The 16817-nt window shown below is 37.0% G+C and overlaps 1 pseudogene; it reads left to right on the top strand.

Moving 5' to 3' along the window:
• Positions 1–13374: 13374 nt before the first annotated feature.
• LOC134656559 (uncharacterized) lies at positions 13375–16425 on the top strand (annotated as a pseudogene).
• Positions 16426–16817: the final 392 nt, after the last annotated feature.

Raw genomic sequence — 16817 nt, 5'->3', positions numbered from 1 at the left:
GTACATAGCGCGAAGGTGCGGCGGCGGCGCGGAGGCGGCACCGTGTACACGCGCCCGTATAAAGTTATTAGCTCTCAAAGCAAAAATTTCCAACCAACATTTTTACCTTTTTACGTTTTTCTTGTACCTAAAATTACTATGAAAGTGAAAAAACTAATATCAGCAATGAATTCTACGTCTTCAGTTTATACGAAAATGATACCAAACTTGCCCTAGTAGCCACCAGGAAGAGAATAATTTTTTTATATGAAGGGTGGCGGCCATCTTTGAGCTTTGTTCCCCGCTCTCTCCGACTAGACGCACATTTCTTATTGCCTCCCGTACTTGAAATGCTTAGAATTACTCAAGGAACATATGTGATGAAGCTCATAGCTTAATAAAAAAAAAATGGGTTATGTATGGAAGCGATCCATAACGGCTTCGACTAAGTACCTAGTCTTTATTACTTACTTACTTATCTCTGATAAAACTTATAAGAAAGGACCCGCATTAAGCCATTCCACTTTTACGATAACCTATAACCGTGCCATTATGCACTTACCTGACCCGTTAGATCAAATTTATATTTCATTGTCTCCTTTTTAATAAAGCTTGGCTCGTGTGGCTTTATGGCTCGGTCTGTGTGAGGACCGTTATCACAGATCGCTAGTTACCACTAGACTGTGCAATTCCGGCCAATAATGTGTAGGTAGTATCACCTCTATAATATGATTTTTTTCAATCTAAAAAAGGTTTACCATACCAGGCGTGTCTCACTCCGCGATTTCGTCGCTTTGCTACAGGTAGCTAAAAGTACATCCGTTCGGCCCCAATTTTGGGGAAAGCCATAAGCCGCGCGTGGCGCTGTCGCCACCTAGCGACCATATCTGTGCTGATCGTAACAGACGCGTTTTGTTAGAGAGTGAGTCTTCTGTACTTAGTACTATTATTTATTCTGTGACCATACCCGAATTACGCGAAGTATTAAAAAGTTACACATAAACAACACTTAGGAGAAGTATAGAGTATTTTTTCCCTAAATTCTGAGGTGAATTGTAGGCTTCAGCTTGTAACGTGGGAATCTTAAAGAAATTGGAATTGGAATTTATTGGTGCCGTTGAGTTTTACTCATTGTTTTATATTATGTCTGTCCCTGAAACTAACTACCTATACCTACCTACTAACTTTAGCTTTAGCGGCATCTAGTGAGAGGTAATCAATGCACGTTATTAAACTAGCTTCAGCTGGGTGTTCTTTGTTTGACTCCTTTGTGTGGCACAATAAGAAGATTAATTGTACTACATACAGCATAATAACATAAAGGTTACATACGTAGCAGGTGGAAAATTGAATTTTCTCCAATGTGCAAAGGATAAGGTTCTTTGGAAGGTAGGTAAAATAACATGAAAAACAGTATTTAATTTCACAAATACTTTTCAACAGCGTTTGAAAAATTGAATCTAGAAATCAGAAATTACTTTTAAGTCTTTTAACATATTTGTGTTTTTTGAAAACGATCCAAAAACTGAATTGACAAAAATAGTTAATTACGATACAAGTGAGGAAAAGAGGAAATTCGAAACGAGTGGCGAATTACCTATTCGCACGTGTCTTGTGATCCTTTAAATTTTCGACATAGACACGGAAAGTGCTTATTCCCGTACTAGTGCGTAAATAAGCACTTTTCGTTGCTATGTCAATATTTAAAGGGGCATATGTACTGTAAAACGTTGTTCGATATGCGTGCGAATAGGTAATTCGCAAGTCGTGTCGATTTAAGACACTCCCTTCGGTCGTGTTTTAATTTATCGCCACTCGTTTCGAATTTCCTCTTTTCCGCACTTGTATCGTAAATAACTATTTCGAACCTGGTCACAAAATTTCACGAAAATAGGCTGAGAAATAACAGAGCATGGCGAACGCGTTTTACAATGATAATAAAAACAATATCCAATTTAATCCCTACATCGTAAAATTTAACTCTCATGTACTTAATTGAATTCAGTAAAAACACTCCCTCTCCCGATGGTCTACTACAAATTACTAAACCTGCAAAAAATAAAATAAAACCATCTGTTGAGGGTAAACCGGGGTAAATCCATATGTAAATGACCCTAGACGGCATTGCAGACGTCCGTGCGACCCTTGCTCCCCTTTACGACGGGGTAATACAACACATGAATTTTATTCGCATCTTTCTATGAATAAATTGAGACGATGTTTATATTTTGTCTGGTATCTATGGTTATATCGTGCTGCGGGCTTAGCACGGGCGTATCATATTGCACGTGGTATGATACGTTGTCTTCTAACGTTATTGGTAAATTTGTCATATCGCTGAGCATGGCCCCGAGCTACGATAAGCCTACCACGTCGATATTGAATAAAGTTATCGACTATCATACGATAGTGACCACGACTGTCTATGCGTAGAGCTTATGAAAAATCTATTCAATGGCTACCCTTATTCATATGTCGGACGTGTGTCGGACATAGTTTGAACATGAATAGTCAATTTTATTACTACACTTCCAAATTGAAAAGTGTTTAAATGAGTGACAGCTTTATACAAATTGACCTACATTATAACATGCACGGATAATCGTGTTTGACAATTGAGTCAATTGACAATAATTTGACATTGACAAGCATCGCGTACGCGCGTGATCAGTGAAAATATCAGAATACAAACCAAGTTGAAGAAAAATACTGATTTGCTGTGAAATCTAAAGAAAATGCCACGCATAATGTAAGTTTCTCTAAAAACCAATAATTTATTTACAGAAAAAGTTATAATTCGTTTGATCATAACTGATTTTGTCATGAATATGTTTTTCAGTCGATGCTTTGACGCAAAAGAAAATGCTAGCAAAATATATAACTCAGCATCCCCTGTTCGCCTACAGGGAGTACAGGGAGTCCTCCCTCGAAAATGAGCCTCTCGGAAGCCAGAGATAAGTGCAGTGCTGCATACAAGTTCTATGAGAGCACGATCCGTACAGATCAGTGGCATCAGTGGCAGCAGGCATGGAAGTCGGTAAGTACTATGCTAATAATTAATACAGATCAACCTCATCTCAAACTAAGCAAAGTTTGTAGTATGGACACAAGAAACATCCATAACTTAGCATTACTTAAAACATTCAGTGCCAGCGCGAGCTACGCGCTAAGAGTGTAGCCGATAACACGGGAAAATCCGTATGTAGCAAAAAGCGCCTACGAACAGTGAACTCCCCTAGTGAGTCGCTGGCAGTTAATGTGTTAATGTTTGTTGTTTATCTTGTTGATATTAGCCCAAATCCAGTTTCTAACTACCGTTGCAGGTAGGGTCATCAAGTCATCACTGAATACAATTTAGCTGTTAAATGTGTCAATTATCTATAAATTCTATTTTTATTGTCAGACTTGTCGTTAATTGAGCTGCAAAGTTAGAAAAATCAATGTGGCAGCAACCCAGGCTCCGCTAGCAGTGAGCGGTAACTCAACCAATTACCGGGAGAACTGGCTTGTCTAAAATGGATCCAGAAGAATCAAGGATTGGAGATGTAAGTACACCTTTCTTAAACTAAAATCATGAAGAGTTTATTGTGCCATTTAAAACTATTGACACTGATCTTCTACTATGACTATGTTCTACTAAGTGACAAAAGTTTGTTAAAAACTGTTCTATGACTACTATAATTGCATGAAGTTGTCATGGCAACAATGGATGTTGTAAAAGTTGATCCAACTGTAGATTAATTACCTAACTAGAAAGTTCTAGTTTGTTATACTTGTTTTTGGTAAACTAGAGTTAACAACATTGAAAGATACACTACTAAACTACCAATTGACATTTTTTTCACACTGCAGAAAAAGGTCATAATGATTGTAACAACAATTAAAAACTTTGGAACCCGTAGACCTCACTTTCAAAATTGTTTTTTTTTACCCTGTCTGAATATTGTAGAAGCTGGTTTTGTATGTAAGAATTCAAGTGTATTGACAAAAGAAAAACACCACCACACTTTGTGCCATGAATCTAAGACATAAGGATAAAATATTATTAATATTTAATTTTTATGTACAGTCTAACTGCACAGGTAAAAAGGCATTCGACTGCAGTTTCCAAACCGGCTTTACCTGTGCAGTTGAACTGTACAGTGTACATGCTAAACTGCGCAGGCATAGCCTAGTGTGTATTGCCAGCAGTTTAATTGAAAGATTTAAGTAGGTACTCTTATTTTAAATGTTTTCATTTGCAATACCCTAAGTGGTTTGATTGTATACGTGACAATGGGAAGAATTATGATTTTAGCAGCCTATGTATGTAGGTATGTATGTATGTGTGTGGGTATGTTTGTGTCGTGTATTACCCTAGCATAAAAGCTGAACTACTGAGACAAATATTGTTGAATAAGATGTTCATTGGTATGTTTTTATGCCGCAGGTGGCATAGACTACACTTTAATACATAATAGGTACTCTTTAATAAAATAATAATAACAAAAATGCTTTAAATAACGGATTAATAGTTCCTGGAACAAAATTTAATTTATTTTCAGTCGAAACGAAATCGGACCAATGAAACTATAAAATCCCCCTGACTTAAAAACGACAGCTTTCTAAAAATGACATTAATTTCTTATAATTTGCAAATGAACCTCTGTACTAGCCTGCGCCACTATAGAATCATGACCTCATCTAATCTATTTGTTTCTGTTTCAGTCATAACATATTGGAGGACACTCAAGTTATCGAGGACACGATAGAAATTAACTAAAATCTGCAGCCTCAATTATTTAATGACTTATTTAGAAAAGGGATAGTCATAATATTTAGCTATAGAACGAGAGAGTGCGCCAAAAAAAAGTTCTGACTTTCTGCCTGGAACACACTTCTCAGCAGGCACGTCCATGCATTTCGAAGTCAATAGTAAAAGTGTTTATTTGTTAAGCATATGTAGGTGAAACTATTACAATGGTATTTAAAAGGTTTTTTCTAACAAACCTTTAAGTTGCAATGTATGTATCAAGTACATATTACAAGATAAATTAGACCCCACGTCTCTTTATTCGATTGAGCTAAAACTTAATATACATTATTTAAGTTGGGTGATAACTGATAACGCAATATTATGGTACCACCGAATATCTGATGATGGACGCAGGATGTGGTCAAAGAAACTCTTTGATATATATAAAGCAACCTAATTTGTGTTTGGGTTTCTTAGAAATTGTTTTTATGAGTAGGTATTAATTGCCTGTTAAGGCCCCAGTACACAATGCGCCATTCTGGGGGACGCATTTATGCGTTAGAGGGAGCAAGTGATATTGCTATCTCATTGTACCGCATGGCTGCGTCCCTTGGTTTGGCCGGCGATGGCCCATTGTGTACAGGGGCCTTTATAGTCGGCAATAAAAACTTTTATCAAAAATATCATTTTTATTTGACAAGATATGTACTTACCACCTTATTCATAAAACTTTACGGACCTGATTTAGTTAAATAATTTTTTATCCCTTTCTTTCAAATACATAAGGGAGCCGGTCTACCTAGCTTTATTTGACGTTCATAAGCGCATTGTAATTATGCCTACTTGAATAAACTATCTTTTATCTTATCTTTATCTAAGTCAAAATGACAGATAAAGACAAACGATTCATAGCTAATTCAGGGCAGTAACACTTTTATGAATAATGCCACTAGGCTAAGCGTATTATGAGACGCAGGCGACGCAGTTCATGCAGCGCAGCACAGAGCAGATTTTGTAAAGTATGGAACGTCCTTACTCTGGAGTGTGCGTACCTAAAGGACGTTCTATACTTTACAAAAATCGCTCTGTGCTGCGCTGCGTGACCTACGTCGCCTGCGTCTCAGCATACGCTTAAGTTTCCGTCACACAGGCGCGTTTCCCGGGCGGGGCGTGAGCGTTTTATATGTAAAAGCGGCGCGCCCCGCTAACGCCCCGCCCGGAAAACGCGCCCGTGTGACGAAGCCTTTAGCCTTACGGCTTGGCCATGACATTGCTCGACTGGCTTCGGCTAAGGCGACAACCATAGGTTGTAGCGAGACACAGCGATCGGACCTTTCGTTCCCATCTAGCCTTCCCTGCCTTAGCCGGAGCCAGTCGCGCAATGTGGCCAACGCGTTAGTATTTTTATAGTTTACCCCGCGACATCATTAGTAGTTTGTTTCAGTTCTTATAAATTGAAATAGATGTCATACACTAAAGATAAAGTGATCAAGTCCACCGGTGGCCAAGGCTGGAAACGAGGCAGGGTACGCGGCTAACGTCCCAAATTCTCTTATGTAAGTACATATATATGTTTTGACGACCGGTCTGGTCTAATGGGTAGTCACCCTGCCTGTGAAGCCGCGGTCCTGGTTCGAATCCCGGTAAGGGCATTAATTTGTGTGATGAGCACAGATATTTGTTCCCGAGTCATGGATGTTTTCTATGTATTTAAGTATTTGTATATTATATATATTAGTCTAAGAGCTAGCCACGGAAATAGGTACTTATGCAATTTATAGAGCAACGAAATCCCTCTAGTTAGTGGGCCATACTATCATTATTAATTAATCCAGCATGGCAGCAGTTCAGCGGTGGGTGTGTGAGTGGATGGGCAACAAAGGGGTTGTAAAATGATATCATAGCTAATTATATATTTAATTCAAATATAACAATGCCAGGCGTTTTATTTGGGGGAATAGTAGTGTCAGGTGATGAAAGTACACAAACCACTTGAGCGCCTGCAGGAAGACCATGAGCAAATTGCACCTGACTCACAATTGCTTCACGCATAGTTGTATATGTCTTCTACTTTTTCTTAACACATACCTAGGCGTAATCGAACAGAGTAGTACTATTATTTATTCTGTGACAGAGTACAAAAAGTACGATTGCGAAAAGTACGAGTGGATTATATACGTAAAGCAAAAACGCCTGGCATTGTTATATTTGAATTAAATACATAATTAGCTATAATATCACACCAAACACAGAGCTCTATAAATTGCACACCTTCAATTGATTTTACAACTCCGTTGTTGCCCAACCACTCTCACACCCACCGCTGAACTGCTGCCAGGCGACCGGATTAATTAATAATGATAGTATGGCACACTAACTAGAGGGATTACGTTGCTTTATAAATTGCATAAGTACCTATTTCCGTGGCTAACTCTCCGGTTATATCGTTGTCTGAGTACTCTGAGTGTGTCTGAGACCAAAACACTTTTTTCCTTTTCAGGTCATTACTATGTATACCTATACATTACGGCCCTCGCTCCGAGCCGTTCCTGGTGCAAAAGCTGCCCATAGTAATCCAGCGTTGAAAAGTTGCTAGCATCATGGGCACTTTCGCACCGGGGACGACAATTAATGATTTGTTTGTATACCATAATTTAATGTGAAAATAAACTTGGTTTATCTTTTTGGCAATAGTTGTGTTATTTACCCATTTATAATATTCTCTCCAGCAGCACAGAGCCGATATTGTTAAGAGCCCATCAACGTGCACACTAGCGCCACTGCTAAATAATCGTGATTATTTCAATTTAACGTCAGGTATTTAAAAAAAGGGGGCCGCTACGTACTGTATTTTGTATTTGGGGCATTATCTATGAAAAGGGACCTTATTGTCGATGGCGCTTACATCGCGCGGCATTATATTTATATCGGAGCATCTTTAATAATGACGTAAGCGCCATCGAAAATAAGGTCCCTTTTCATAGATTCCGTCACATTTAAGTACCTCTTGAATACATCAAACTAGTTTTTATGTTGCTGGATTCTTCAATCTATGCGTCCAAAGTTAAAACGGCCGTTTTTGTTTTAAGTTCATAGATCGGCGAATCCAGCAACATAAAACTAGTTTGATGTATTCAAAAGTTACTTTAATACTATGTAGATACAATACGTAGCGGCCCCCTTTAAAAAAATCTTTCGTTAAATTTAAATTATCACGATTATTTAGCAGTGGCGCTAGTGTGCACGTTGACGGGCTCTTAACTTACCTAGTAAACATAGAAGACTGACAACAGTGCCAACGCCGCGAGAATATTGACATTGTTGTTAATGGATTTAACATAGTTTTTTAAAATTTAACATTAATTATTAGAGTATAGCCTGACCAGTAATATATGATAATTGTCAAGAGGGCGCTGTTATTCTCATGTATAGGGTGACAATTCAGTGTAGTATGAAAAAATTAGTTCCAGTGAAATTCCGCAACATGGCGCACCCTCAATAGATCCTGGTTCACCTATATTAAACTCTGTCTGACCGTAGTTATAGTTACTAAAGTAGGTAGACTTATAGCATAATAGAGCATTTAGGAATATTCTTATTTAACCTTTTGACCGCCACAGACTAACTAGATGCGTCTTTAAATAAGAACGTGCTTAAAATGCTTTAATTATACTATAGTGTATATATATATGAAAGTCGGATTAAATACGTTTAGAAGCTATAAGTAGTAACAGTGACAGATTTTGTACGCTAAAATGAAAAATAAGAATAAGCGACACCTACATGCGGGGAATGCTGTTTTGTATGAAGATTGACCATAGAAAAATAGGTAAATAGATTAGGTAGGTATTTGTGTGATAGTAAAACATAGTTGGTTATAGGCGAAATAAGTATTTATTAAGCTGGCTCGCACGCGCACATTCTCAAGAGCCCATCAACGTGCACACTAGCGCCACTGCTAAATAATCATGATTATTTCAATTTAACGAAAGATATTTAAAAAAGGGGGGCCGCTACGTACTGTATCTTGTATTAAAGTACCTTGTGAATATATCAAACTAGTTTCTATGTTGCTGAATTCGTCAATCTATAAACTCAAAACAAAAACGGCCGTTTTAACTTGGACGCATAGATTGACGAATCCAGCAACATAGAAACTAGTTTGATGTACGAGTATTCAAAAGGTACTTTAATACAAGATACAATGCGTAGCGGCCCCCTTTTTTAAATATATTTCGTTAAATTGAAATAATCACGATTACTTAGCAGTGGCGCTAGTGTGCAGGTTGATGGGCTCTTAACAACAGCCGGTTTTGTGCATGATGCTTAGGAAGTCCTCGGGGAGCGCCTTCCTTAATTTCCCCCTGTATCCACGAGAAGTTTTCTGGAAGAAAAATAAGGTAATAAGTAACAGCAGGTTCATGTGGCAGCTATGAATGAAATATTTTCACATGAGTGCAGGCTATTTGCACCCAACATATAGCTACTAGTAACTAATCGACGGGAACGACCATTTCGGGGAATAATATCCATTGGTTTTTATATATATTATCCGCTAGTTTTTATATATATGTATTATCCATTGGAGTCTCGTGAAGAGCAATATGAACGCTTACTGATGCACACCAAAAATATGAAAGTTAAGTTTTGTCCTAGACTCGAGGTTGCTGCTTGCTGCGCATTCCGCTAGTCATCAAGCAATAGGCCTGTATTATTTTTGTTGAATAAAAATATGACTAAGTATGTTTGTCAACAATGCAGCACATTAGAACTAGAACTGGATGCCTTAGTTAAACCTTAAATGCATTCCCAGATTATGATATGATATGATATGATTTATTTATCTCACAATATACAATTTCACTTAAAATTACACATGGTAGATTTTCAGGAATTTATATTGTGATTGTCAGTTTTTTTCACATAATGAATAATTGAATATGAAGAATAACAGTATGTATCCTAGACCCAGTAACTACTTAACATAACTATCAAACAATAGTTACCTATCTCATTGCACAATACAGCCACACTCATACTTATTCAAAAAAGTTACTAAGACACGCCTAGTGGAATGTCACAGTTTTTTATGTCTAGTAAGTACTTAATTCAGTGCTCAAGAGAACTTACCTTCTGTGTGCAAGTTGCTCGAGAAAGGTATTGACTTACAGTAGTCTGGCCAATGGACAAGCCATCATCTTGACTAGTCCCGCGTTGGTAGTTGCCATCAGCTACCAGTATTACAGCTAATACTGTTAAAACCTAAAACAAATAAGAACATAGATGTAATATTTTCAAGTACCTAGGTAAGTAGACTTTCCCCTTTAGGTTAGGATATGAATGTTGAGGTAAAAAGTGGCTTAAATAAGTAACCTCTGTTAGTAAGTTAGTAGCATAAGTATAAGATTGTGCAACAGAATATCTTAACATACTAATTTTTACAATTATAATATGAGATAGTATTTAAGAGTTTAGTAGCATTGTCATTGAGACGCCTGTCTTACATGGAATACATATTAACTTTAAAGAAACACTATAATTTTATTAAGCTTTACCTTTAAGGTGTTTTGGTAATCCATCACCGTTTTGAGACTCTGCGTTAAGTTCGGCACATAAATGCACTGCACACTCCTTACACTCTGTAAATATGCCGAAACTCTTCGTCTGGCATATCAAACGGGTTGCAAGCGTTTCTTAAAGCTATGCACGAGATTTTTCGACGCTTTGTTTCTTCAACAGCAGCCGCGAGTAGGAATAATAAAATTTGACTTCCCTGCAAATAAAATATTGACTATATTATATAAAGCGGAACATTGTAACTAATAACTCTCAATATAATCATAGAAAAACGGATATTTACCTGTAATTTGTATTTGTAATAGGTTTATTCACTAGTTTTGCTTTCACGACAAGGCTTATCGTCACCTAAGAAGCACTTAGATAAAATTGACTAAGTTGAACTGTCAAAATGGGATAATATGTCAAATTATCCAACCCCCATGTTATGCAAATTGTCTTCTGTCATCTACCGCTGTCAAATGTGGATAACTCCATATATCGTCTGCTACCATAGTATGCATGATAAAATCGTCGGTAACTAACGTTTTATTCACATATTTTATACCATATTGCGTGATAACTGCTACCGTGCTAAGCCCACTGGGCATTGTGATAGTCTGCAAGTATGTTGGTTTAAAATGTTTAAATTTTCGCAATACCCAGGGCCGGATTAAGCGTGTCGGGGCCCCTAGGCAGTGCAATGCTCGGGGCCCCCTTATAGTCAATTCTGCATACATAATGTTCAGTACAGGGAAGTAAGTTTTCGGTTTTTATTTCAACCTTCAGGTGTCGGTTGAGACGATCCGAACTTCAAACTTCAACATTTATTCAACAAATAGGCCACAAGGGCACTTTTACACGTCAACATTGAATTTACATACAAGCAAAAAAAAAAATAATAATACACCAACAATTATAAAATACAACTACCAAATCAAACTAACGAAATACAATTAGAGATGTATAAGGTCTCTTAATGTCGAATTACATAAAAAAACTATAATAATAATATTAAAATAAAAGCGTGTTAGAAAGGCCGGGCCGGCCCTAAAAATTCGAAGTTCCCCAGTAAGGCGAGCTTTCAGGCGAGGTCAAAGCCGTGCTTCAGGACAAGCTCAGCTAGAGCACAGACGCTAACGAATGTCCATTGTATTAAAAAGCGAGACCGCAGGCCGAGCTTGGCGCAGCGAGACCAAAGGCTAAGCTGAAGAAGAGGAGATTTGGAAGACAAACCAAAATGTGAGGTAGCCTCACTTTTGGCTGAAGGTCGAGCTCAGCAATCTCCACATTACTTAACAAGCCCAAAGCGTACTTATAACCAGCGAGGTGAGCTTTCATGCGAGGCAAAAGGCCAAGCTTCTGAAATCAATGTTGATATTTGTTAAAAAGCGACGCCGAGGATCGAGCTGTAAGAAAGTAGCGTGCAGCAGCGCTCTGACACGAACCAATCGTCAAATGTTACTCAACAATAATATGTGTCATATGTACAAGAGTTACTCGGAGGGCCGAAGTTCCATTGATGAGGTTTTAGGCCCTCAGGAGCCTGAAATTCGTGCTCGACATTACAGACTTTAAAAGCTATAAAATAACATAATTTACATAATCATCTAATGACTGAGTGTCTGAGAAACTGATATTGGACATTAGGTATAAGTCGGTACCATAATTATTATTATTTTTTGACCATATGAAACAAATTTTTTTTTGACGCGCGCGGGGCCCCCTAACCGAGGCGGGGCCCCCTAGCCGAGGCGGGGCCCATAGGCAGTTGCCTACTCTGCCTTAGGGTTAATCCGGCCCTGGCAATACCCATCTAAGGTAAAATCTTTTGGTATAATTCCTTTACCAGCCTCAAACGTACCGAAGCCTTCTTTAGGATTGTTTTTCTCCTAGAACATCATTATATCACATTCAATAAAATTTGCATGATTTTAGATTCAGTGAGCACAAACATTTTTTTTTATATATATTTTAATTGAATAATTTCACGGTTTAGACTCACTTGTTTTAAGTCACTCGCGCACTAGTGCTTACTTATACTTGTTTTAAGTAAAATTATTCAATGTTAGTATGACTCACAACAGTTTAAATTCGATCATTAATTTTAATGTTGATATAAAGTCTGTTTAAAATTTCTTCAATTCAATTCTTTTTTTTATATTTTCTCTTTATTTTTTCTTACATTACACAACTTATATATTATGTAAGTACCTATTATAAAATAAAGCAAACAATAATATACATTTGAAATTTCTACGCTATACCGACCACTGCGAAGTCGCCATTTAAATTTCGCCATTGCTGCCGTGGTTCGCGATCGAAATCGATATTCCACCTATACGACTCTTGTGGTGGGTATAATTTTTTATTTATTCACACTAATTATATCGCAATTTTCACACGCCTTCTGTTCGGTGTAAGGGATAAGTGGACAAAGGTAAATTTAAAAAATATATACAAATTTTAAATTATACAACAAGACTTAATCGCGTATTTAAGTTTTAAGATTTACCTCTGGCGTTTCGAGAACGGCGTTGTCCCCGTGGTCTCGGAGAAGACTACAAATACTGGTAATCAGAGAACTTTTTGTGCCTTCAATATTAATTTGCATTAAATTGGTATATCTATTATCCATTTAAGAGACATTTTTCAATAAGAATATGTAACAAAATCCTTTGCTAGTAAAAATTTAGTCACAAAGCGTCCAACAAGTATAAACATCAGCAAGCACCTATAGTTGGTCAAACCAAATTGTCAGTAAATAGGAACAAAACAAACTATATTCATCCTTTTCTTTTGGGTACTAGTGTAAGACAAAGATAGTATGATTCTCTCTGTCTATGTTTGAAATGAGACAATCCTTTTACAAATTATAGTTTGTCTGGTTCTAATTTGTAATATAAATTAGTAGTTCCGCTCGTCGCTTATGTTTTGTATTTGTGTAGTACTAATTACATATATGTTAACAGTTAAATGATAGCTTGAGAAAAATATCAGTTAGAGGAAATAATATTAGACCTTGCTTTGGCTACTATGTAGTATGTATACTACGCAGTTCAATAATGTCAACAGCACTTGAAACACGCTATTTTTACTTTACGATGGGTGTCAAATTTGATAAAACTTTTCATATATCTACCACAGCCTTATATTGGAATCTAGGCAATCCATCGCTACCTGTAACTTTAAAATGGGTGATAAAAATGCTCATTATTTACGTTTTCTACTGTCCAGTTCTCATATCTATGATTTACAGTAGCATTTGCTACGACAGTTTTAGCAAAATTTGCACAAATCTCGGTTTAGCAGCCGTTTTCGTTATAATAAGCTTTAACTACACCATTTTAATAGTTTACAAAAAGCGATTTATTCAGATGATCACAATAGTTGAAGAAGACTTAGAGCGCTCAAGTAAACTGAACATGGAAGATGAAATCGTGGTTAGAGACTATACTGCTAAGGGAAGGAAGGTTACAAAATATTGGCTCATCGTATGTATAGTTTGCGACGGTGTTTTCATTTGCAAAGCTATTTTGGGCACCACTTATTTTGCCCTAGCGGGTAATTTCACACTTGTCCCTATACATGAGCTCACGTATCCTACGAATTTAGATGAAAAGAAGAATGAATTTCAAATGTACGTGTTGATATTTGGCTTTCAATCGTTTTACATTTTACTATCGAGTCTGATGTATATTGGGTTTAACCCACTGGGTCCTATATTTATAATGCATGCATGTGGGCAAATGGACTTAGCCATTAGGCAAGTGAGACGATTATTTTTGGAGAACGAACGGTTTAATATTGAAGAGACAATACGCAGATTAAGAGACGTAGTGCGCCTTGTACAAAATGTTTACTGGTACCTACTACCTACACTATACTTGGTATTTTTATACTTTTAAAATACTTAGTGTTCGTTTGTTTTAACTTTTGTATTTTCTTCCTAGTTTTGTAGATCAAATACAAGAGACGCACTAATTATTACTCGAGATGTATTTGAAAACCAGCACGGTTGTTATTCCCATTTCTTGTTTTGGTATTATTGAGGTAAGAAAGAATACCTACTTTACTAATATGTTGTTTTTAACCATAATTATTTAAGTATTTACAATACTCAACCTTCATTTCCATATCATTGTTAGGTAGAATGAGTCAGACATCTAGTTTTAACAACTTTTCTTTAGTTAAAACTAGTTTTCCAAAAACAACCTTGATGTCAGTCAGAAAATTAATATCAAAATAGTTATTTGATAAAAATAATTTGATTTGTTCCCCAAATTTGTGTATCATTAAACTAAGTACATACTTATAATCAGTACGGATATGATGGTCGTTCTTGTCTACGTGACAGCGTGATAAAACGGTGTCCGTCACTTTCTTTCCCACGGTGTTAAACAGTGACAGTTATTTTATCACGTGGATAAAGATGGATAAAGCTATCCATAATAGGCTGGCAGATTACCATTTTAAATCATAAACATTTTTTTCAGTCGTATCACGAAGACAATTTAAGCCTCGATCTCATCGGCTACGTATTTGCCTGTTATACGCAAAGTTAGTTTCCTCCAGAGCCCGATTCATATTTAAAAAAATGATACGGCTTAGCTCTTATTTTGATACGACCTTGAAGATCGCTAACGCTGATTGGTGAAAGTGAAAACCCTGCATGAGATACCCGCCAATCACCAAGATGATCCTCAAGATCGTATCAAAACCAGATAAGTTAGAATGAACTTCCTGATCTGCTGTTATTTTTAACTGGACGGCAAACAATGTGAAGTGCAACAAGGGTCCGGGGTTCGATCAAATTGCTACAGGAAAAGTTAAAAGACTACTTTACCAAGATTCAAGACTTTCATAAAACCTACCGTTTGGATTCGGGCTTCACCTGAATTGGACATTTGCGGCAGTAATACAGTCGGCAATAATGTCGCGCTGCAATAATGCTGCAGCAATGCTGCCAACTGTAATACTATCGTAAATTAAATTTTTAATAATTATAAGGTTTCTTGCCACAATGCAGTCGGTTGCATTACTGCAGTAGTATTGCAGTCAGCAATAATGTCACGCTGCAATACTGCACCATATATACCGGTGTAGTCGTAACCCGAATGTGTCTTGAAGGACTTATTCATTCGACTCTTTCTTTCAGGGCGAGGAATTCCGAAACGCCATATATTCTTGTGGTTGGGAAAGATACTGGGGGCCGAAGAGTCGTTCCATGATTTTGCTGATGTTAACCAGAACAGCGCGCCCATTGCGGATACATGCAGTGTTCAGTTTAGTCTGCTTTGAGGCATTTGCTAATGTTAGTTCATGTCATCAAATTGCTATGAAAGTTAAGGTACCGTTCGGATTCCGACATTATACTGCTGCAGTATTGTAGCTTGAGATTACTGCCGACTGTATTGCTGCCGTAAATTCCGGTCAGCAACATTTGCGGTAGTAATGCAATCGGCAGCAATATCGCACCGCATTATTGAGGTCCTTCGTATTATATTAGTAGCCTAGTTGGTAGTGAATATTTGTTCCTGAGTTGGGACTCATTTAGACGGCGCGTGAACTCGCATGCGATTTTAGTTACCTACATTGCATCAATTCAGCCGACCGATCAAATAACGCAATGTTATGAAACTCGCATGCGACTTCTAGCGCCGTCTAAATGAGCCCTTATGGATGTATTCTTTATATTATCTATATTAATATTTATATACAAATATATTTCGTCACCCGGTACTCATAACACAAGCCTCTTGGAGCTTACAATTATGTCTAAAATTGCCTTAGAACATTCACTGATTTATTTTTAATATTGCAACAGTAAAGCTGGTAAAGTCTGAATCCCAACGGCAATGGTCCGTAAAGTGTTGAAATTTTACAGTTACAGAGTTGACGCGGATAATGTAACTATCAATTTCCTTGGTAAATCGCGTTAAGGCGACGCGCGATGTTCGGATGTTAGTTGGGTTTTCTATTTATTTAACTAAAAGCAATCGTCATTTAAAGTACCTACCTACCTATCTATATTTTTCTGAATATAAAAAAAGAGGTATTTAAATTTTAAAATTTTGATTTATATACATATTCTTTTACAGGTAAACAGTCAGGCATACAGAATTTTCAATGTTTTAAATGCAGCTTGGAACTGAATTTATTTTATCACCTGTCACAAAATGTCAGTAAGGTGAAAACTGGATTTATTGGTAACGTCATCTCTTAACATTATGCAGGCAAATTTCAAGCAGATAAGCATTTCAAGTCGTTATAGGAAGGGCTGAACAATTATTTTTACTGACGGAGACGGAGATATTCTGTTTAACGTACTGAAATAGGTAAGTACGTAATAAAATACAGCAAAGAAATTATGGATACATGATAATTAAGCAATAATCCAAGATAATAGAACTTAGTCAATGTGGCTAATTCCGTCATAGGGGCTCTTCCGTCTACGAGCGTATATTTCTTTGATTTTCAATCGTAGGAGAAGAAACCATCTGCTTTTGATTGCTGAAACTAAAAGCAATCGCTGTTTTTGTCTATG

Source organism: Cydia amplana, chromosome 18 (genome assembly GCF_948474715.1).
Source record: "Cydia amplana chromosome 18, ilCydAmpl1.1, whole genome shotgun sequence".
Lineage (NCBI taxonomy): Eukaryota > Metazoa > Arthropoda > Insecta > Lepidoptera > Tortricidae > Cydia > Cydia amplana.
The sequence above is the reverse complement of the archived record's forward strand: the minus strand, read 5'-3'. Positions and strand labels throughout refer to the sequence as shown.